The sequence below is a fragment of the Schistocerca americana genome, chromosome 2, assembly GCF_021461395.2.
Source record: "Schistocerca americana isolate TAMUIC-IGC-003095 chromosome 2, iqSchAmer2.1, whole genome shotgun sequence".
NCBI lineage: Eukaryota > Metazoa > Arthropoda > Insecta > Orthoptera > Acrididae > Schistocerca > Schistocerca americana.
The window spans coordinates 508,455,260-508,479,239 of NC_060120.1; positions in this window are offsets into that span (position 1 = coordinate 508,455,260).

Genomic DNA, 23,980 nt, shown 5'->3' on the forward strand with positions numbered 1-23,980 from the left:
ATTTTAATGCCCCGTAGAGCAAATAGCGTCAGAGAGGGAGGGTGGTACTTACATCCAGTGTTAAATGTTTATGTATGACGGTAGGCTTCATATCGAATTTCCAAACAGTATGTACAGATCAACGTAAGCGCATAAAGCAACAGATGAAGTTTTCCTGTTTTTCAAATGATGCTTAACTCTACCTTCCACTAAATCTCATAGTGAGGTGCAAGGTCATCGCAAGTTGCAACATTATTTTACATTTATTTGGCTTGGATTAGACAAGATTAAGGTAACTTCGTCAGGGCCACTAAAATAATTATTACATGCATGTCTGAAAGAACAGAGACTACTGATGATCGACAAAGAACAAATTGCTAAAATATTCGACGACGATAATAATTCACTGAATATAATTTACAAATTTTTATTTTACTTCCTGCTCACTATATTGTCGCAAAGATCTCTACATCACCTTTTATTCAGAAATTTTTAGAAAAGAGTGTTATTGTTACAATTGGAGACTGTACGAGCAGATGACTAAATATGTGCATACATTATTATGGCCTGTAGGCTAGGTCGTAAACACTGTAGAATTAGTCGTGATGTTTTTAGGAGGTCGAATCGGCCCGTCAAAAGTAAATATGAGTGCCTTCGTTTCAGAAAAGACGGCATCCGAAAGATAAATCGAGTTTTCCGTGTTTGCTGTGATGCCGGTTCTTGCCATTTATTACAGCCGCCGAAGAGAGACGAACGTTGATTTATCATCTACTGTGTTCACAAGTGAGCTGCCCTGCCTTATAAAAGTCGCCTTCTCGTGAACGGAAGGCAGTGCTCACCGCTTCCTGTCGCAGATCGTAAACAAGATGTTCAGACGAGAGCAGAGCCGAATTCCAGGTAAATATTTTTCTCGCAGTCGGCAGTGACGACGCGAAAGCATGATGTATTCTGAGCTCGTATTATTACATCTTCCGATGTCCTGATCTTAATAACTTAATATCAGGCTACCAGGTAAATGTACGTTGTCTTTTATATGTTGTTATGAAGTATTACTATACAGGCTATGATCAACACAGTCTTCAACAATGAACTTGCGGCTATTTAATCGATGTGTAACTCGTTAGAAATGAAACCAAAATCCATGCAAACAACAATTGCCCTTTCTATCACATATTATAGTACCGCGAGAAGAAACGCAGAGAACTCAGAACCATACGATATACGAGAGTTGAAGGCGAATAACCATAATAGTCATCTCTGCATAGGTACATAAAGGCTGATGTATTGGTTGTAAACAAACGGCTTACGTAAGTTTGTTGATAGGACATATCCTGAGACATCAAGAAATCGTCAGTATGGTTGTGGTGATGCTGATGATGTTTGGTTTGTGGGGTTCTCAACTGCGCGGTTACCTTTGCTCAGTTCAATCTCGCCACTTTCATGAATGATGATGAAATGATGAGGACAACACAAACACCCAGTCATCTCGAGGCATGTGAAAATCCCTGACCCCACCGGAAATCGCGTTTGGTTGTGGAGAGAAGTGTGAGTATGTGTGCATGGATGAGGGGGCGGGTGTGTTGAAAATGGAGAGAGAGACCTAGGGATGCGTACAACGAGGAGGTTCAAATCGATGTAGGTTGCAGTATTTATTCGAATATGAAAATGTTCAGAGTAGTGTGCAGAGCTGCCTCAAACCAATCTTCAGACTGAAGACCACAACAACAACAAATAAATTTCTGATGTTATTTTACGAGATAAAAAGAATCACTTTCGTTACATGACCCAGTTGTCATAAGTTCACGTTTCCCTTTCTAATGGTATGACGCTAGAGATCCTTTACTCCAACGTTCACAATTGTTGTGACTACTTAGTATGTAACACGATTGCACTAGAAACTAATTTGCAACATAATTACATCTTATTACAACGGAGAGTAATTCTCTTTACTTCTGGCCATATCCACATCAGTGCATAAACACTTTCATTGTTACGTTGCTTTTATATAAACGTTGCTAGTGATGTTTACGGAAAACTGCTGGCTGATTACACTCTAACCGAGTCAACTATCATGCACGATGCAACAGTCAGGTAGCAATGTAGCTGTATGTCGAATATTTTCCAGCGAGGAGGTTACCTAGTTGTGTCACATTTCAAAGACTTGATGATCATTTTCGTGAAACAGAATTCCTTAAGCCAGACTGACGAGAAACTGATAGGCCTCGCAGTTCGCGAACTGTGCTGTTTGAGGAAGCTATGTTACAACGAACTGAGGACGACTTAGCACCAGCACACGATCCATATCCAACTAGCTAAGTTCAGCACTGTTCGATCATTACATTAATATGACGTAACAGAACCGTCTCCTCTCTTTTTGGTGCTTCATACTCACTTTAGCTGCGCCCGTCGATCATATTTCTCTTTGGAGTCAGTGACAGGTTCAAATGGCTCTGAGCACTATGGGACTTAACTTCCGAGGTCATCAGTCCCCTAGAACTTAGAACTACTTAAACCTAACTGGCCTAAGGACATCACACACACTCATGCCCGATGCAGGATTTGAACCTGCGACCGTAGCGGTCACGCGGTTCCAGACTGAAGCGCCTAGAACCGCTCGGTCACAACGGCCGGCTCAGTGACAGGGTAACACACATTAAACAAGACCTTCTGCAAACATGACGCCATTTTGAAGTCACATGCAGTATCGATAACAACAGGAATTGGTATCGACTTTGTGACAAGAAAGAATATGAATGCTACTGCTCCTCTTTTCATTATCAGGAATTTAAGCTAACCTCTTAGATTGCTGCCTAGACATACACTTGGCAATTGCTACATATTCGGAAATACAGAGCCAAATATGTAGGAGAAGGAAGAATATGAATTTTATTGCTGCTCATTTTAGTCGAAGCAATTAAAGTTTCCTCGAATATGACATATCTGTATTACACTCGTAACAAAGTCCCAGAATGTGCTAACAACGCTAATGTGAAATAAAAACTTGCAAATAGCGGGACACGAAACTACATCCTCCTACTCCATGAACCATGATATTATCCCTTACGGCCGGTCGGGGTAGCCGAGAGATTCTAGGTGCTACAGTCTGGAACCGCGTGACCGCTACGGTCGCAGGTTCGAATCCTGCCTCGGGCATGGGTGTGGGTGATGTCCTTAGGATAGTTAGGTTTAAGTAGTTCTAAGTTCTAGGGGACTGATGACATCGGAAATTAAGTCCCATAGTGCTCAGAGCCATTTGAACCATTTTTTATCCCTTATTCTAGCACTTGGTCGTTTGATTTTAGTTCTCTTTTTCTTGGTTATCATGGTGTCTGTTGAAGGCTTATATCGTCTACGCATTATTAACTGACATTACATGACAATATTTTTCCACAAAACCAGTAAAAAAATGGCTAGCTTACAATGAAATGACATAAATAATGTGACAGTTAATTGCAGTCATAAATTACAGAATTCAACGAATGAAGAATGATGGTGACATGTTTGTGATAATTTTCCATTAGCCGTTACGCTGATAAGGTAAGTTGCAAGTGATAAGTGTGTTTCATACGTAATTTGTAAATTATTCACAGTTAAGACTTACTTCTGAGAGAGAATTCTTATACGAACGCATTAACCGTCAATAAATCGTTATTTGACATTTAATTTGAACAAGAATATTAAAAAATTGTACCAAGAGTGACACGTTTTTATAAATCTCTGTTACGCCTGCGTGAAGTCTTGTGAGAGGCCCGTATCGAATGCGAACGAAGTCGATAGCAGGTCCTGCTGTTGTCGATACTGAACTTGGCAACATAACGACGTCACATTTGCAGAAATTCTTATGAAATGTTACCCTCAGTGGCATCGTCGACCGGCCGTCGGTCATTCGCAGCTAGTGGCCAGGTACTCATTCCCCTGGCTGTGGCTGACAGCATTTTCCACAAGTATCCCATCACTCTGTAACAGTTTCCATAACCTTAAAACTAACATCTTCCATAATGTTAAAACAAGGGAATATCCGCTCTTGGGCAACGTCTGTATACTGGGCTACGCACTAGAATGTTAAGTGGAACGTAGGTCTAACGACACTTCGGCAGTAGGTGGACCATTACAAACTAATGACTTCCGCAGAGCTTGCAGTTATGTCAAACTGTAAACATCCCTTACTTCCAAAAATGTCCTTCGTTTACTAACGAGGCTCCCTGCACAAGTGAAGGAATATTCAGCAGCCAAAATAACGATACATGGAAGTTGCAATATCCTCAGGCAATTGGTGTGTTCCACCATCACCGCAGATGTACCATATACATAATGGCCGATATTCGTTACGATAATCTGAGTGGGGAAATCTTCTGCCTAACACGATGGTGGAGGAAATCACCATATCTTTATCAGTGGGGAGCTACAGGAAACGTTAGAGAATTTCCTGCCGGCAGTCAGGCAACGATTTTGTCTCCGTTCTGACGGGGCACCACCGCACTTTGCCGTTGATGTCAGGCAAGAATTAGACAACGTTTTCTCCAGCTGCTAGATTTGGCAGCAATACTGTAGTCAGAATGTTCTCCCAACCTCGCTCCCACGGATTTCTTTTTGTGAAGGAAGGTAAGGCGCTTGGTTTGCGAGACATGGACAGACCGTTCATTATTCATATTGATAAAGTTGACAATATGTGTAATAGTGAATATGTGGAACTCAAGAAATGTCAGTCTTATTAACATTTAACATTTTTCTCATTATTTTCTTGTCGAACGTCAGTAGCGACATCTAACAAAAATGTGTGGCAACAATAGAGAAGAAATCAGAGACTGACTGGTCAGGGGAAGACGGAGAAATAACGGGGTAAGATTAGCAGATGAAATGGAAAGAAGAAAGCAGACATAGAAAGGAATGTAAGAAACGTAGACAGTTTCCACTGTGACACACATACCGGTTCCTTGACAACATAATTTTCCATGGTGCCATTTTCGAAAAAATACTTCACTGAGTTCTTTCCGAGTCAGTTTTCGTCAACTTCCTCCGTCGCGATCTTCTTGCGGTAGGCCAACTAAAGAAAGTACCTAACGGCGTACTGAATCCTTGTGACAATGGTCGCCGAGAAAATAGTCGAAAAGTCTAGAATGAATACAATTCTGACCCCGAAAGAACCCAATGAAGCATTTATTCATGCTAGAATCCTGGCGGACAGAAAGGAAAAGTTTGGAATGTTCCGGAAGACAAGCTAGGCCAATGATAAAAAATAAAGCTTTAGTCTGATCTTAAATGTTGAGTGGCTGTATATGAAACCCAGGTTACCAGGATATTTTTTCCACAGTCGTAAGGTGGAAAATGATTGGGAGAAGAAGAAAGATTCAGTGTTATGCAAAGAGACAGTCAAGATAACATGTTCCTAAAACCAGTTCTACCTGAAGCACTGACAAATATCTTGATCCTTTGCTTCTGCGTGTGCCCTAGGTGAAACAAGACTACATAAGTTAAAACAGTAGTAGTTGTTATTCCTTTTTGAATAACAAGTTTAAAATTCAGAACTAGACTGCAGTTGAAGGGGAAAAAAATACCGCAAGGTTTCGGTTATCTGGCACTAGTCCAGTGTGTTTGAAGTAAAGAAGATCTTGAGCTGACTAAAAGTCTAAATTCCAACGAGCATATCGGTATTCCAACAGCGCCACTTTGTCTCGCTTTGATCGCCACATTTCTGGTCTCCACGACTTCAGGAAAGAGACACGCTGCAGAATGGTCTCCTTTTTGTACCCTTGGGCACTGAACCGCGACATACCGTGGACGAGGCCGTCACACTCTACCAAAGTTACATCTCGTCGCGCTTAACAACACCCGTCACTGCACCACATACAGCTCAACAAGTGTTGTCGGTGCTGTTTATGGTTATATTTATTAATATGATTAGTTCCTAACAGTGCCTCAGACATGCTTCACTATTTTCCTTGAAGTTAAGTCTCCAGCTCTATGCAGGATACTTTCTCGGCTATTTGGTTTATCTCACGCAATAATTATTTGCCCAGCATAATGTTGTATATTGTTTAAGTATTTCTCTAACTCTTTCGTCTTCCGTGATGCGTTCAAGTAGAAGATTCCAAGCCCCTCTTCACGGTAAGAGGAGAAGATGGTTCATACAAAAGAACAGCTTAACCTACGGCAGTGTGGTCGATCCTGTTCTTTTTAATATTTCACCAATAATCACTCCATTAAACAACACTCCAGCCATTTCATCTGTGCTGGTGACACATCACTGGCTACCCAAGGGTAAACGTTTAAAGAAGTAGAAGTAAAGCTGATTTCATCACTGTATAAGCTTTGCTTGTACTATGAGGTCAATCATCTAAAGCCAAATCTCAGCAAGATTCAAATGTGTACACTATGTGATCAAAAGTATCCGGACATCTAGCTGAAAATGACTTACAAGTTGGTGGCGCCCTCCATCGGTAATGCTGGAGTTCAGTATGTTGTTGGCCCACCCTTAGCCTTGATGACAGCTTCCACTCACGCAAGTATTCGTTCAACCAGGTGCTGGAAGGTATCTTGGACAAAGGCTGCCCATTCTTCACGGGGTGCTGCACTGAGGACAGGTATCGATTGTGGTGTCACCGCCAGACACCACACTTGCTAGGTGGTAGCCTTTAAATCGGCCGCGGTCCGTTAGCATACGTCGGACCTGCGTGTCGCCACTATCAGTGATTGCAGGCCGAGAGCCGCCACTCGGCACGTCTAGTCCAGAGAGACTCACTAGGACTCGCTCCAGTTGTACAGCCGACTTTGCTAGCGATGGTTCACTGTCTGCATATGCTCTCATTTGCCGAGACGACAGTTTAGCATAGCCTTCAGCTACGTCATTTGCTACGACCTAGCAAGGCGCCATATTTAGTTACTATTCTGAACAGATTGTATTGTGAATCATGTACCGTCAAGAGCGATTTCATCATTAATGGATTAAAGTTGAATATGAAACTAATTACGTCCGCTTTCTGAATACTCATTCCTTGTCATGTTCCAGACCTCACGTCAGTATAGTTCATCCCTCCTCACGCCAGCCTGCGTGAGCTAATACGCGTGCATTTCGGCCTCCTCTAGTAACATGGTGTTGGCTCTTCTGCCAACACAACATCGTTGTCGGTGGGTGAGGCCTGGCACAAAGTCGGCATTCCAAAACATACCAAAGGTGTTCTATGGGATTCACGTCAGGACTCTGTGCAGGCCACTCCGTTACAGGGATATTATTGTCGTGTAACCACTCCGCCACAGGCCGTACATTATAAACAGGTGCTCGATCATGTTGAAAGATGCAATCGCCATCCCCGAATTGCTCTTCAACAGTAGGAAGCAAGAAGGTGCTTAAAACATCAATGCAGACCTGTGCTGTCTTAGTGCCATGCAAAACAACAAGAGGTGCAAGTCCCCTCCATGAAAAACACGACCACACCATAATTTTTCGGTTGTCACTACACACGCTGGCAGATGACGTTCACCGGGCATTCGCCGTACCCAATCCTGCTATCGGATCGCCACATTGTGTACCGTGATTCGTCACTCCACACAATGTTTTTCCACTGTTCAGTTGTCCAATGTTTACGCTCCTTACACGAAGCGAGGCGTCGTTTGGCATTTACTGGCGTGATGTGTGGCTTATGAGCAGCCTCTCGACCATCGAATCCAAGATTTCTCACCTCCTGCATAACTGTCATAGTACTTGCTGTGGATCCTGATGGAGTTTGGAATTTCTGTGTGATGGTGTGGATAGTGGTCTGCCTATTACACATTACGACCCTGTTCACCTGTCGGAGGTCTCTGTCAGTCAACAGAAGAGGTCGGCCAGTACGCTTTTGTGCTGCACATGTCCCTTCAAGTTTCCGGTTCACTATCACATCGGAAACAGTGGACCAAGGGATGTTTAGGAGTGTGGAAATCTCGCGTATGACGTATAACACAAGTGACACCCAACTACCTAATCACGTTCGAAATCCGTGAGTTCCCGGATCGCCCCACTTTGCTTTCTCACAAAGTCTAATGACTATAAGGTGGCTGATAAGGAGTACCGGCAGAAGTTGGCAGTACAATGCTCCTTACACGAAATACGTATATTTCTGGGGGTGTCAGGAAACTTTTGATCACATAGTGTGTTTCACATACAGAATAGAGGAACGGTGTGACTGAACGTCAAGTGACAATGTAAACGACTTCAGCACTGTCCAACAATTTCAAGGAACATTTGTATAATACCAGAATGAAGGTCAGTGCAAGGAACAGTATTTTAAGCTGGTTCTCAAGCTCTCAGAATTTCTACTCTTGATTCGTGTGTATAAATTGCAGAGTACATCTCACCTGTGCGGAGTGCTTCTGCTCACACCAGTCTGGTTGTCATTGCTTTCAGTATGAAACCAACTCCAGTCGACAATGGTTCAAATGGTTCTGAGGACTATGGGACTTAACATCTGAGGTCGTCAGTCCGCTAGACTTAGAACTGCTTAAACCTAACTAACCTAAGGACATCACACACATCCATGCCTCAGGCAGGATTCGAACCTGCGACCGTAGCAGCAGCGGGGTTCCGGACTGAAGAGACAAACTCTACCTGATTGGTGGAATGGCTCCTCCCAGTATGAGAAGGGCCTTGGATGCCTACGGGAAGAAGGCAAAGATTGTCGTCTGAAATCTAGAAAGGTCTTCATCGCTAGCGACACCGGATCTAACAGCATCACCAGATGAAAGCGTAAGCTGCCGTCGGATGTCCCAGCAAAGGGAGAGCTAGCCCCAGGAATCGCTCTGCTCCATCCTGTTTGGAGGTGACTCACCCGTCTGTGGGAGGGCGTCCTCCTTTGCAAGACAGACGTGATATGTGCGTGTGAACAACACCGGACGTTGTCCTCAAGCTCATATGCCCTCTACTGGAACAATCTTGCACAACTCAGATCCAGGAACATAATCACTGAAGTTACTGCTTTCTTGCAATGTTGACCGGACACGGAAATGTATTAATGCCTTCGAAAGGACGGATACATCCAACAGGCTATCGACTTTGATTTTTCGCACGACTGTAGTACTGTAACGAATACTGCTTTAGTGGGAAGCTCTTTATAAGAATGTTCAAGGAACTGAGATTCAAAGTAGTAAGAGCTTGTTGAATTCCACGCGAGAGCATCGGGCGTCGTGCACCAGGCAGAAGTTCATCTGTACTACGTTAGAATCTCTGCATTGTTCCCCTAACCTCCCAACCATTCTCCGAACACATGTACCCCTGGAATGAATCATATTTTTTTCTGAAATGAACAAGAGTGACAGTAGCAACAAATAAGATTAATTATAATAATAATGAAACTTCATGGCAGATTAAAACTGTGTGCCCGACTGAGACTCGAACTCGGGAGAGCTTCTGTAAAGTTTGGAAGGTAGGAGACGAGATACTGGCAGCAGTAAAGCTGTGAGTACCGGGCGTGAGTCGTGCTTCGGTGGCTCAGATGGTAGAGCACTTGCCCGCGAAAGACAAGGTCCTGAGTTCGAGTCTCGGTCGGGCACAGTTTTAATCTGCCAGGAAGTTTCATATCAGCGCACACTCCGCTACAGAGTGAAATTCTCATTCTGGAAATAATAATAATATCAATAATGTTGTACATTGACGGCATGTAATGAAAAGATGGTTATCAGTTCTGTATATAAAAGGCAATGTCCCAAGTGACTGGCAACTGACCCATCATAGCTCTGCCCGAACCACTAATGATACGAACGTGAAATGTGGAGGGGATGTTTATCATACACTGTACGAGTCATTTAAGGAGGGATTTTCCGAAATTCCATCCATAATGGGATGAAATCGGGAATGAAACGTTTATTTGAAAATATTTCGCTACTAAGGCAGTTTTGGAGCTAGACCTACTAATATTGGAGTTTGGTTCCTCAGCTAGAAGTAAAGAAACATGTGTTTAAGCATTTTGGGAAATTTAACCAGTATGGAGGCGAAATAGTGAGTAAAAGGTTTCTTTGGAAATAAATCATTATTAAAGGACTACTAAACTATTTTTAAAGCTACATCTATGAAAACTGGCATTTGACTACTCAGTTGCAAAGAAAGAAGCAAGTATTCTCGTGTTCTTGGAAATTGAACTCCTAAGGGGGAGACAGGGGATTAAATGTTCTATGAAACTGTTTCGTTATAAAAGAATTTTTAAAGTTAAATGTAAAAAAAAAAAGAACTTCAATTTGGCTCCTCGGTTTAGAAATAGAACAATAAACGTTTTACTGTGTTTGGAAATTGAGCACCTACAAGGGATAAAATACGGGGTTACACTTTGTATGAAAACATTCACTGTGAAAGCATATTTAAAGTTAAATGTTTTAAAACTGGTGTTTGGCTTCTCGGTTGGAAATGAAAAAAATATGTGTTTCACTGTTTTTGGAAAGTCAACCTCTAAGGGGGTGAAAGACGGAAAGACTGACTCATCGTGACTCAGACCAAACCAACACGGATAGAAACTTGAAATTTGGAGAGGGTGTTGATCTTATACTGTGGGCATCATTTAAGAAGGGGTTGTTCGAAATTTCACTCATAAGGGTTCAAATAGTGGATAGTGGGTTTTTGAAAAATGTCGCTTTTAAGACAATTTTGAAGTTGTAACTACGAAAATTGCTGTTTGGTTCCTCAATAAAAAATAAAAGAATCGTAGAATAAGTTTCAAAATTTCTGCCTATGGTCACAAAATGTTATATCCTCAGATTACCGCTTTCGGTCAGCAATGACCATCTTCAGGTCTGCAGCAAAACATAGAACTAAACACAAATACTGCTAGTGGATTGTCTACAGCTGAAAACAATAAAAATGGCTATAGTGAAAAGTATTACTGACATACATGTGAAAATTATGTGATTTAACTATAACGAGGCATACCTGTTTTAAAACATGTCCTAACAGAATGGAGCCATAGCGGCATCGCCAAAAGATGAGACAAAAAGTCAGTTCAGCATCGTTAGACATAAGTGAAATATCGCATATATTAGAGGCGTTCTGTTAACAGAACTACTGTTCAAAACAAACTGCCGTACTATAGCCACAAAATATTTGTGTCGCAAGTTTGCCGGGTGCCGCTACTGCAGCCGTCCACATATTCTTCGATCATGTAGTTGTACGATATAGAATAAAATGAAAATACAATCAGTAAAGTCTGTAATAGGTGTCATAACACTAATAAAATGCAGTAAATTAAAACGAAACCAAGCTTTGATTTTTACAAAGGAGGTAGTTGAGTGACGCTCTTATGAAGAATTATAGATAAATATGCAATGATATACATACAGTCAAGCATACGGAGTTCACAGATAATACAAAAATGATAAAACAAATATGGAAAGAAGTCAGATGAATGACAACAGACAGTAATAAGCAAACAGTGCCCTCTGTTGGCGTGATCGCCGGAATGCCGCATAGACGAGAAGTGGCCAGAGGGCCCCTCGTACCGTGTGGCACGCCGTTCTAAGAAAAGAATGGTAAAACACATTACCAGTCAATTAACAAGATTATCTAACTAATGAAGTATGTTATATGAACAGAGAAACGACAAGAAAAAACGAAGCGAAAGCAAGATATACAGGGCGTGTCACGTAAGGCGTAATACCAGTTTTATTTTGTGAATGGTGGCACATATCGAAACATGATTTTCCGCAAATTCTTGAGCCTTTATGGGCGTTTATGTTTGGTTAGTGTTTTTAGCGCTAGAATCAACGGTGATATTGAAGCAACGATAGGTCTTGAGAAGACAATTAGAGTGATATAGTGTTTGTTAACGCTGAAGTTGAAACTTGTAGTAAACAATTCGAGGAATGTCCTAGAATTTGAGAGCACAGTGGCCTAAATCGGCATTAGTGGTGCAAACACTGCTAAACACAGCCCTCGTCCTACGGTGTGTCGGGATGTCAACATATTTGTCTGTTTACTTGTCTACACTGCAGGCCGCTCATTTCTGCTTCAGAATTCGTTGCATGCAGACATGTACACCAATGGGGAAGATCTGGATATACTACTTTTATACGGTCAATGTAAAAGAATTGCCGTGAAACCAATACAGCAGTGTATGGCTATTCATCTGGATTGCCAGTGTTCGACGCACGAGACAGTTGCACGAATTATTAAGACGCTAGTGCGGACAGGCTGCAAGAACGCAGAGGACAAGAAAGAAGACTGCAACAAACAGAGAACTCGAAGAAGCTGTCCTGGCTACGATTGTGATGAATCCGCACAGTGGTACGAGACATATTTCCAAGGAATGTGGAAACTGCCAGACGCGTGTCATTCGCATCCTCCATCGACAGAATTTCTGTTGCTATTATTTGTCTCTGCATCAGGCACTCGATAACCGTGCTTTCGAACGTCTTACAGAACGTTTTTCAGTTTGGCCTTCAGAAACTCATAGACGACCCTACGTTTCTCCAAAGTGTGGTCTTTACCGATGAAGCAACGTTTACCAACCACGCTAATATAGACATACGCTACTGGGCAACCGAATATTCACACTGGCTTACTCAGGTGTAACTTCAGCGGCGGCGGAAAATCAGTCTATATTAAGGAATTGCTAAAGCGTTTTAAAGCTAAAGCTATGAAAATTTGTATTTGGTTTCTCAGTTAGAAATAAAAAATACTTAAAGAACGAGCACGAAAGACTATTATCGCCTCTATCAACAGTAGCAACCTATAAATACGGTCGCCCACAGACATCCTGAAGTTGTCTGGAACACGGTGTGGCGAGCGGTACACACGCCTTTTCTACCTACGACGTTGCGTTCATTGTGGTACGTGGTTGTGAATGGGAATTTCGCTACTCTTCAGAGGCTGCATTCCATACATCTGACGGACGACCCCTTGTATCCGACATGCTCAGTCGTTGACTCGGATGCACACCGTCTGACTTGTGTCGCGACCAGCGAGTGCTGGCTACTGACGCAGCGCATGCTGGCATTACTCTTGCGGCGATTGCCGGAGTCTATCTCCCCTGATGATATACTGCGCCCCGACGGCATATACTTTCCATCGACCAAGACGAACGCCATTAACTGGCTAAAAGGCATGGCCATTTACTACATATTTGACGATGCTCACAAAGGCACACTCGACTTTTGGTCCCTACTGATGACGACACATGCAACTTTCAGCCGCCACCCAACGTGCAGAACCCATTTCGCAAATTATTTAGGTTCATTATTTGCGGATCCTCCTGCTCACTGGGGCGTTCCGGATATGAAACGCTGAAAATGAAGAAGAGTCCTCGAGCATATTGATCCTCTAGGGATGGAATAGGGGGGAACCCCTCTCAACAGACGAGAAGACGACTCGGACGCTCAACTACGGCAGTTGTAGGATCTTTTTGTAATGAAACAAAAACAAATATAGAAATACAATACAAAATAAAAATTAACAAACAAATAAAATTTTTATAAAAATTAAAGAAAGAAAGAAATAAAACAACATAGATCAATCCGCTACATCCTCTTCCTGATCCTTCGATCCTTCGATCCTCGAACACGTTGCTTGGGCATGGCGACGGGATGGCCAGGCTTCGGGTGTCGACCCCTGCCCTACCCGTCGTCCTGCTCCTGCAGCGGTTCCTTGAAAGAAGAAAAAATGGTGTAGCACTTGCTCGCGAAAGGCAAAGTTTCCGAGTTCGAGTCTCGGTCCGGCACACAGTTTTAATGTGCCAGGAAGTTTCATATCAGCGCACACTCCGCTGCAGAGTGAAAATATCATTCTTGAAACATCCCGAAGGCTGTGGCTGAGCCATGTCTCCGTAATATCCTTTCTTTCAGAAGTGCTAGTTCTGCAAGGTTTGCAGGAGAGCTTCTGTAAAGTTTGGAAGGTAGGAGACGAGGTACTGTCAGAAATAAAGCTGTGAGGACGGGGCGTGGATAGTGCTTGGGTGGCTCAGATGGTAAAGCACTTGCCCGCGAAAGGCAAAGGCCCCAAGCTCGAATCTCGGTCCGGCACACAGTTTTAATCTGCCAGGAAGTTTTAAATAATACTTGTTTCAGTGTTTTTGGAAATTCAATCTCTAAGTGGATGAAACGGGTGATGAAACTTTTTAAGAAAATATTTCTTTATATTAAAAAAATTTGAAGCTAAATTTAGGAAAGTATGTGTTTCACTTCTCAATGCGATACGAAGACAAACGCGTTAAGGGTGTAAGTAGGCTGTTTAAGTTATTTTATTGGTAACGCCACCCCTGTATGAAAATCACTGGCTGTGCTGTGTGCAGTCTGTGGCTAGTTTTGCATTGTTGTCTGCCATTGTAGTGTTGGGCAGCGGCAGCTGGATGTGAACAGCGCGTAGCGTTGTGCAGTTGGAGGTGAGCTGCCAGCAGTGGTGGATGTGGGGAGAGAGATGGGGGAGTTTTGAAATTTCTCATGAACTGCTATATTTATATATGATGATATCAAGGTAAATACATTGTTTGTTCTCTATTAATATCTTTCATTTGCTATCTATCCCTATCAGCAGTTAGTGCCTTCCATAGTTTGAATCTTTTATTTAGCTGGCAGTAGTGGCGTTCGCTGTATTGCAGTAGCTTGAGCAGCGAAGATTTTTGTGAGGTAAGTGATTTGTGAAAGGTATAGTTTAATGTTAGTCAGGGCCATTCTTTTGCAGGGAACTTTGAAAGTCAGATTGCGTTGCGCTAACAAAATATTGTGTGTCAGTTTAAGCACAGTCATGTATAATTGTTCAAAGGGGACGTTACATATGGCGACCCTGCCAGGATTCGAACCTGGAATCTTCTGATTTTTTTTTCTTGTAGTTTGTGTAATTAGTGTAGCCTTTGTTTACTGCTAGCGCGCAATTGTAGAGAAAATCTCCTTTGTAGTTGCAGTCTTTCATTGTTGTACAGTAAAACAGTTGTGGCATGCATGTAGATTTGCACCAAGTATTTTGCAGCTGCAATTAACTAGATATTATTTTCAGTGTTATGTTAATGTGTTCTCTTATTTTTGCTCTTCAAATTGTGCTTTTCTGTGTTGTCGTGTGAAATATTGTGACAATAATGGCGTGTCAAAAACGTAATACTAGGCTCCAAAGTAAACTGAGAAATGACAGTGAAGACGAAAGCAGTGTGTTAGCGCCGCAGAGTAATGAATTAATAGACATTCAAAGTGGTAATTTGGTAACTGTGCATAGGGAAATGGAGCGGGCGGCAAACAAAAAAAAAATGGTTCAAATGGCTCTGAGCACTATGGGACTCAACTGCTGAGGTCATTAGTCCCCTAGAACTTAGAACTAGTTAAACCTAACTAACCTAAGGACATCACAAACATCCATGCCCGAGGCAGGATTCGAACCTGCGACCGTAGCGGTCTTGCGGTTCCAGACTGCAGCGCCTTTAACCGCACGGCCACTTCGGCCGGCGGCAAACAACGGCGTGGACAGTGAAATAATTAGTGAAGAGGGACGCATTATCGATCGATCGGTCGGCAACAGCTCGCCTCAGGAATCGGGAATGACAGGACACAATTTTGCAAATACTGTAGACTCAGGTTTTGGGTTCTCACCGTTTTCTCAAATGAGTCAAGACACATTTTCCGATTGTCAAAATGTGGATGTTGCTGGTGCAAATTCACTGCCAAAAAGCACTGAGGAACATGTTTCGGACACCAGTGCATTGTTATTACAATTAATGCAACAAATGGGACAAAAGCTTGAAAAGTTAGACACACTGGAACAAAATCAGAGACGAACACAGCAAAAGCTTGAAAAGTTAGACACCACACTTGAAAAAACACGTTAAGATTTAACTACTGAGTTACATAACATTGAATCGAAATGTCAAAAGGTCTGTAATGACGTAAAAACACAAATTTGTGAGCATTTCCAACCTATTTTTTCGCGTCATGAAAATGTATTACAGAATCACGATGCAGCCATAAAAGAACTGCAAACTATTGTTCATGAAAATCATGAGACCTTGCAAGCTAAAATTGACTCAGTTGCATCTACCGATTCGGTTACGCAACTTGCAAGAACTCAGGAAAACTTAAAGGACACAGTAGATTCGATTTCAACACAAATGGACACTCTGAAACTTGGTTTAGAAAAACACACTGAGGAAGTGTGTTCACTATCGGAGAAAGTAGCCAAACTTTCGGATCAGTTCAATAATTTATCTACGAAGGTAGATGATAATCTGAATGACACAGAAGAGTGCAAACAAATTAGGAAATTCAAACAAAATCAGAATCAAATTAATACGCAATACAAAAGAGAAATCCGGGAAGTACAAGATCAGTTGGCACAAGTAATACAAACATTGAATATTTCAGAGGACACTCGCGCTCCCACACGGGAAGAGGAACTTAGAAATACGGAAAAGCCACAAAATAATAACACAGGGCATTTCGGAAATTATGAAAGAAATTGGCAAGGTGCACCGAATTTTGAAATGGAACCGCCGAAATGACGTAACAATGACCGATATGCGACTCGCCGACATGATGACTTTGACTATAAGCTGTTCATTACTACACGTAAATTCAAAACATTTAAGAATTCTGGCAACGACATTCATCCACAAGCATGGCTTCATCAATTCTCTCATTGTTTTCCTCCCAACTGGTCATTAGAGCACAGATTAGAATTTGTGTGTGGCTACTTGGAGAATGAACCAGCTGTAAGAATGCGATCGGTAATTCACAATTGCCACAGTGAAGGAGAGTTTTACCATGCCTTCCTCTCAGCATATTGGTCTCAAGCCACACAAGACCGAGTAAAACATAGCATCATAATGATGAAACGTTTCGAACAATCTGAATTTTCCAGTCTTATGAAATATTTTGAAGACATGTTGCATAAGAATCAGTATTTTTCAAACCCATACAGCCCCTCAGAACTCATCCGCATTTGCTTAATCAAACTGCCTGAACATTTATGACATATTATTTTGGCAGGACGTTGCAAAGACGACATTGATGCATTTCAGGGACTCTTACAAGAATTAGAAATTGACACTGACAATCGCGGAACGCGAAACCAGGAACACAACAATTACAGGTCACATCCGTCGCAATTCCGCGATGAAAGAAATAATAACTGGACACGACGAGGCTATTCTCACAACACAAATCGTGACCAAAACAGACACCACCCGTATGACAACCACTGGCACAGTAATAGTTACAGAGAAAGTTCGCATTTCCGTAGTAATGAATATGACAGAGACAATCATAGAAACAGACAATATGGCAACCAGAACTATTATTATCACGGGAGACAGAATAACTTCAGATGCAACAGTTCAGCGCGCAGTTACGATTCAGGGAGAAATTCTCCACCATGTGACCAACAAGAAAGAAACTGTGGAATCTACGGACATGACGACAGACGATATGATCGTAACGACAGACCTGAATTGCATCAGAACTGGCGGGATTCAAACAGGGCACGGCCTTCCCGTCAAAGTGAATTTGTAGAAGTTAGGTCTCCTAATACCAATAACGACACGCGCCAACAAAGGAACAGACAGTGACTCGCACCACAGGCAGCCGCGTGCACCGGCTGGCTCAGAGAAAAATAACATAGACGCTAACCTTGAGAAAAATTTTAGCATTCCTTACCGACGTATAAAACATGACAATTGCTTTTCAGTTGAAAGTGTGCGTACTAGGAAGAGTAAAGGTTTACACCACATTTCACATGTAAAACCGTTTATTGAAAGATAATCTGCTTTTTAACTTTGTCATTGCCATAAAACTTTTCACTTTACATTACTAGTATGCTTGTCAGACTTAGAATCTGTTAACATGCAACAATGTTTGAAGTTAAATATCCAGTCAAGAACCAAGAGAACTTATTGAAACAGAAATTACGAATGCATTGTTATTGTGAACAGACGACACAGTGTTATTGTGTGTGTACATTCTTGCTTCTTAGCTGCACGATTACATAACGACTATAAGGCTCACATACTTAGAACATTTACCTGTAGTGCTAATGAGATTTTAATGCAACATTTTGGTTTACTTGAAAATACATTCTGGGTTTAAAGTACTTTCTGTGAGATACCAGACGACAGAGTGATTAGTTTATGTGACAGATACACAATTATATCACGACGCTACTAATGAGTGACAATTTACAATGTTGCTTTTGCACTATATCTGTTTTATATCTGCACAGTTTTTCTGAATTATTCTGGAAAGTAAAACAGGTTTTAGTAGTAACTTTTGTGGTATAGCTACAATGAGACTGCCTTTTCCGTAGCACAACAATACGCTACAGCACAGTACTTTCCTCATCACGGCAATAAGCGTAATAACTAAGACATTTATACGCAAAGCATTTCACTTTTGTGTATTATGAGGTAAGTACATTGACTTCTGCAGAACTTAGCTTTCGGAGGACGATAACTACGACACTTCCACACAGATTATGTTGCAACAAGACGCACATTTAGCGCTACAATACACGTATTTGAGTGATTACTTTTGTACTTAAAACATTTATTTTTAAAGATTTTTGAATTAAAAAGAAAGTTTTCTGTGATACATTTCATTCCATTGATGTAATCTGTAACACCTGAGGGTATAATTACATTAATCCTCAGGGGGGTACATGCTTACTTTGTGTACCATGTGTGTGGCAACCACAAGGAACCCTAGCTAATATGGTATTTGCTTATACAACTTTACACATCGGTACCATATTTCTCTAACACACAAATTACACAGCTATCTGATCATTTAACTGAGAGATAAACTTTTTTTATTACATCAGTGACAGATGTTTACGCAATTACACAGTTGGATAACTTCACACTTATGAAATTGTATTTTGTCTGTACTTTGTGAAATGCTCATATTTTTTCGGAACCATTGTGATACTATGAGTGCTTTGAATGATATATTTGGTAAGGGAGCATGATTTTAAAGTACATTTGAGGTAGATGACACTATTGAAATGAGCAGAGAATTTTTTTTAGGTTTTGAAATTATTGGAGGAAGCTACGACGATTTTGAGAATTGACTGAGATGTTATGATATTATTACGACGACAATGTGTACTATGCTGTTGAGATATGTTTATGATCAATAAGATGATGCTACCATATATGAGGAATAAGAAGTATGTTGGAAACCAAGAAGCGTACTTTAAGAGTTATGAAATGTGCGTAAATGCGTGACTGTATCACAATGCTGACGAATATTTTATTTGGACACTTATATTTATAGGGTTTTGTTTCTACACATTTGCAACGCAAATTCTCGACCCGTGAAATTTTGTATATGAGACTGTCACAGTAGCGGAAACTGCTGTCGTAAATATTTCCGTAAGAAAGTTAAGTGACCACCTGCACGTAATGCGTGGTGGGCACGCAGCTGTGTCAGACGCCGGGGAGAACAAGTCATTAGTGAGTGCCTCATCAGAAGCACAGGTAGAATAAAAGAAAGGGGAGGCCATTGTCCTCGCTATTGACATTGCCTTGTTGAAAGCATACTGTGGAGCTCGTAATTTATGATATTTAGTAAAATGCCTAATGAAATGATTAGAAACATTTTACATCTATTGTCTTTGTAGTTAAGAGATTGCTCATTTTGTTTAATATCTGGTTTCCAGCTGTGTTGCAGCATTGATTTTATAAAATAAACTTAAATGCATCTGCTAATGTGAACACTTTCTGTCAACAGATTTATTAAATAAATATTTTCTGATCCACATTCTTCGAAAAAGGAGCTCTTGGAATGGAGAGAACAATAAGAAGGGACTAATAACAGTAACTGCATCTATAATTTTCTTTTCAAGTACTTGGTAATTTCTTTTGTAGAATAATTTGTGGTGCACCACTTTAATTACATAGACATTAAGATGTGAATATACATTTCCCTTATCTGCATTGTTGTTTTTACTGTAATATTTTTGCTGCTTGAGCTATGTCATGTTTAGGTATACGGGTAAGTTACTGCTGTTTGCCAGGCATAGTGTTACTGAATTTGTCTTTGTGTTACTCTGCTAAGCCAGTTTACTACTGATTTATTTTTCTTGTTGCTGCACATTGGCTCATATTAGTTGTAATGTTGCATTGCTTGGTAATTTAGATTTACTGTAGCTTGCTTTGCAATTTTCCATTTTTTTGGTCATTGCTGTTTGTGTTACTTATTTTGTGCTGCTGCATTGCCTCGTCCCTTAGTTTAGCATCTGAGCTCAGTAGGTTTAAGTTAGCTTAAGAGGGGGTAGCCTCTAAGAGAATGAGTTGCGATGAGTTGGAAGAAATGCATTGAGAAGTTATACGAAAAAAAGTACAGAAAACAGGTTTAGGTAGGATTTTCTTGGAAATAAATGTTGAGGTAAGAAATGTGTGAACATATAAATACAGAAAGCATGCTTAGATAGAATTTTTATTGGTGGAAACAAAGGATGAAACAAGAGGAAAGATATATGAAGTTTTGGGTTGGACTGCAGTACCACATGTTACACTGAAAACGAACCCTGTCCTTTCCTATTGGTGTTATCCCACTATGTGTTTGTGTACCCTTGTGTATTTGTTTTCTTCCTGTCTCTGTGTAGTTTCATAGAATTTTTTCTTCTTTTAATATTAAGCTACATTCACTATGATGAGGAATACTGTTATCCTCGAATATAATTGGCATTAATAATATGTTATTTACTTTGTAAATATGTTAGACATTATTAATTCTGTTCTGTTTAATGCTCATGTGTGAAGTTGATGTTTCAAAAGTTATTGTGATCTTTTATGTATGTACTCATGTCATAATTCCACTGATGTATATGTTAGTTCGATTCTTTTGTAAAGCCTGTACTACAAATGTTATCTGTATTGTTATGTTTTTAATGGTGTATTCTGTACCTTTGTTATTGTATTCTCATGTTATAAAATTGTAATTGACACCAGTTTATCAAACTAAGTAACATGTAAGCATTCATTTCACTGCACACATTTCCGTTGGTCATAGTATATGGACAATATGTGAGAAGTAGGGACTGATAGTGTTTGCACGTGTGTTAATGATTCAGCAAGGGACTGGATAACAGCATTGCTGGTTCTAAGGGCAATTCCAAAAACTTTGTGAGTGCACAAGTGGTGGTTTATGGACTTGCTATATTATCTGCAAGACTCTTCAATGGTGATTGTGCACCTGCACAGTCACAACAGATGGCTGCTGGCTATCTCTACAAGGACTACAGTGGGTCTGCATCTTTGATGACCCACCAGTACCATTATCTCTACAAGGCCTACAGAGGGTCTACATCTTTGATGATCTATCAATACCATTATTTCTACAAGGACTCCAATGGGTCTGCACCTCTGGTGGCCCACCAATACCATACTCTCTACCAGGACTACAGTGGGTCTGCTCTGTGATGACCTACCTACCAATCTTCTTCAAACTGTCGAATGACTCTGCTGTGGGTTTGCTCTGTTGTGGCCCATTTCCTGTCAGCATGTCAAGAGTCAGCACTGTCTTTCAGTTGGAAGGACAACAGTACTTCTTCAAGACTGCATGGAAATCCACTACTTCCGTGTGCATTTTCTTCTACTGCTCAGACTTTGAGAAAAACACTACTATTTTACCGTGATGAATGATCAGGACTGTCTTTATGGACTGTGAGAAAATTTTAGCTTTTGACCAACATCGTATCAATAAGTGTGTGCATTTGATATCTTTGTTATTGTAATTATGAAAAATTTTATCAAATCATTATTGGCCACTGCCCAAACCAATTTGTAAAATTTTTTGTGGGGAGCATGGGGGCTATGTAAGTAGGCTGTTTAAGTTTTTTTATTGGTAACGCCACCTCTGTATGAAAATCACTGGCTGTGCTGTGTGCAGTCTGTGGCTAGTTTTGCATTGTTGTCTGCCATTGTAGTGTTGGGCAGCGGCAGCTGGATGTGAACAGCGCATAGCGTTGTGCAGTTGGAGGTGAGCCGCCAGCAGTGGTGGATGTGGGGAGAGAGATGGCGGAGTTTTGAAATTTCTCATGAACTGCTATATTTATATATGATGATATCAAGGTAAATACATTGTTTGTTCTCTATTAATATCTTTCATTTGCTAACTATCCCTATCAGTAGTTAGTGCCTTCCATAGTTTGAATATTTCATTTAGCTGGCAGTAGTGGCGCTCGCTGTATTGCAGTAGCTTGAGCAGCGAAGATTTTTGTGAGGTAAGTGATTTGTGAAAGGTATAGTTTAATGTTAGTCAGGGCCATTCTTTTGTAGGGAACTTTGAAAGTCAGATTGCGTTGCGCTAACAAAATATTGTGTGTCAGTTTAAGCACAGTCATGTATAATTGTTCAAAGGGGACGTTACAAGGGATGAAAGTCACTTTGGAAATATTACCGCGGGAATGTAAAAGGCATTATTAACAAAAACCTTGTACTCTAGTTACCATAATTGTTTTTTGGGCAGAGGTACATTCGGGAAAGACCATGCTTCTATGGTCTTAATTAGCGTGAAAACTTTAGAAGCTGTAGCAACCTATGAACAACATAAAAATTCGGTTTAAGGAAACCAAATATCCGTTCAGACCATACAATCTACGTGAGCGATGCAGTGGGCGACAAGGTAGTTTATTCATACATGAGTAATCATGTGAGTATCGCAAAAACAGTGTGCATTATTCGAAGCAGTTATGGCACAGTATGACTTCACATTGATACACGTATGACTGTATCGGTAAACTGATCTGAAGTTACCCGCTCTGGTGCCCACAGTAGCAAATAGAATGAGCCCATATCCATAGCTGGGCTTTTAATATGTTATACACTGTTATTAACACTGTCTGAGCCACTTCCGGCGCTTTCAGCGATAGTAATGTAGTGTTTCCCCTCCAGAATTTCACCAATTCTAGAAGTTCCACAAGGTATAGCTTTCCCCAATTACTGTTTGGACCCTACCAAGTGAATTTTAGTCTGTATCAGCTATTGATACTGCCATCGTTTCCTGCTTTCAAACCTCGTTCAACACGGTGTTAGCTAATCTGTTGTAATGTATCTGAGTTTGGTTTATCCTGCAGCGAGCTTTTTGTAGGTCAGTAGTTCTTTTCACACCATCATGGTGTATGAACATCTCTGACGCCAACAGATGACAGAGAACTACAGTTTTTTACTTTGGTTTACTCTGTCTCTAATGACTTCTTCGTCAATCAAATCCTCTCTTCGACTCAGGCATAATTGTTAATTTAGTCAACTCAGGAAACACCACCACGACTGAGACTTGTAAACAGATGACCAACCTTGTAATTTTGAAGTGGCTGGCCAACCTTATTTCAGGTTGGATAAATCATTTCCATTCCACGTGCAGAAATGAGTAAACTACTTACGACAGTGACAGTAAAGTAATTCCTTCAGTGGACTGCGTGTCTCGAGACTTTTATCGATACTTAACGTTTTCAAATGTCCTTCAGGTTACTGGTTTCGGTTGTAATACACTGGAGTTTTGACTGGCTTATGGTTAATTTGCAAGTTGTCTTTCTCCTTGTTAACAACGTTTGAGTTGTTGTGGGTATCTGTTGTGTTACTAGCCATGAGTCTTATACGTCAGAATTAAGTTTTGCTGTTACAGAGGACCCGTGTGTTGACACCTCTGCAATAAGTCTTGATAGCTGCTGGGAACTTGTGAAGCATCTTTGACAGTAGTAAAGCATTATTAGAGTTCAGTTATTTATTCAAAATGTTTACAACACGACGTTTTTCCACACCAGCCTTGCTTTTGGGTCATTTAGTTGCATGTTGGAGACTAGCGGATGTCCATCGATTCAGCTCAATGTCTGCAGCTCTAGGAGGTGAGAGTGACCTTTCCGCCGCGGCGGGTTGCTGGCGAGCAGATGCAGCCATTGTCGAGTACAAAATGGTCTTGTCCTGGCTGCTGGAGTGTCCTCAGTCCCACTGTGAGTTCTACAATGACCCTTGATGATCCATCTGCGATGTAACCAGTGTTGGTAGTTGTGTGGTCAGATGATCTCCTCCCTTTCGCCTGGCTTGCCTGGTAGATTTCAGCACTAAGAGATGTCTGA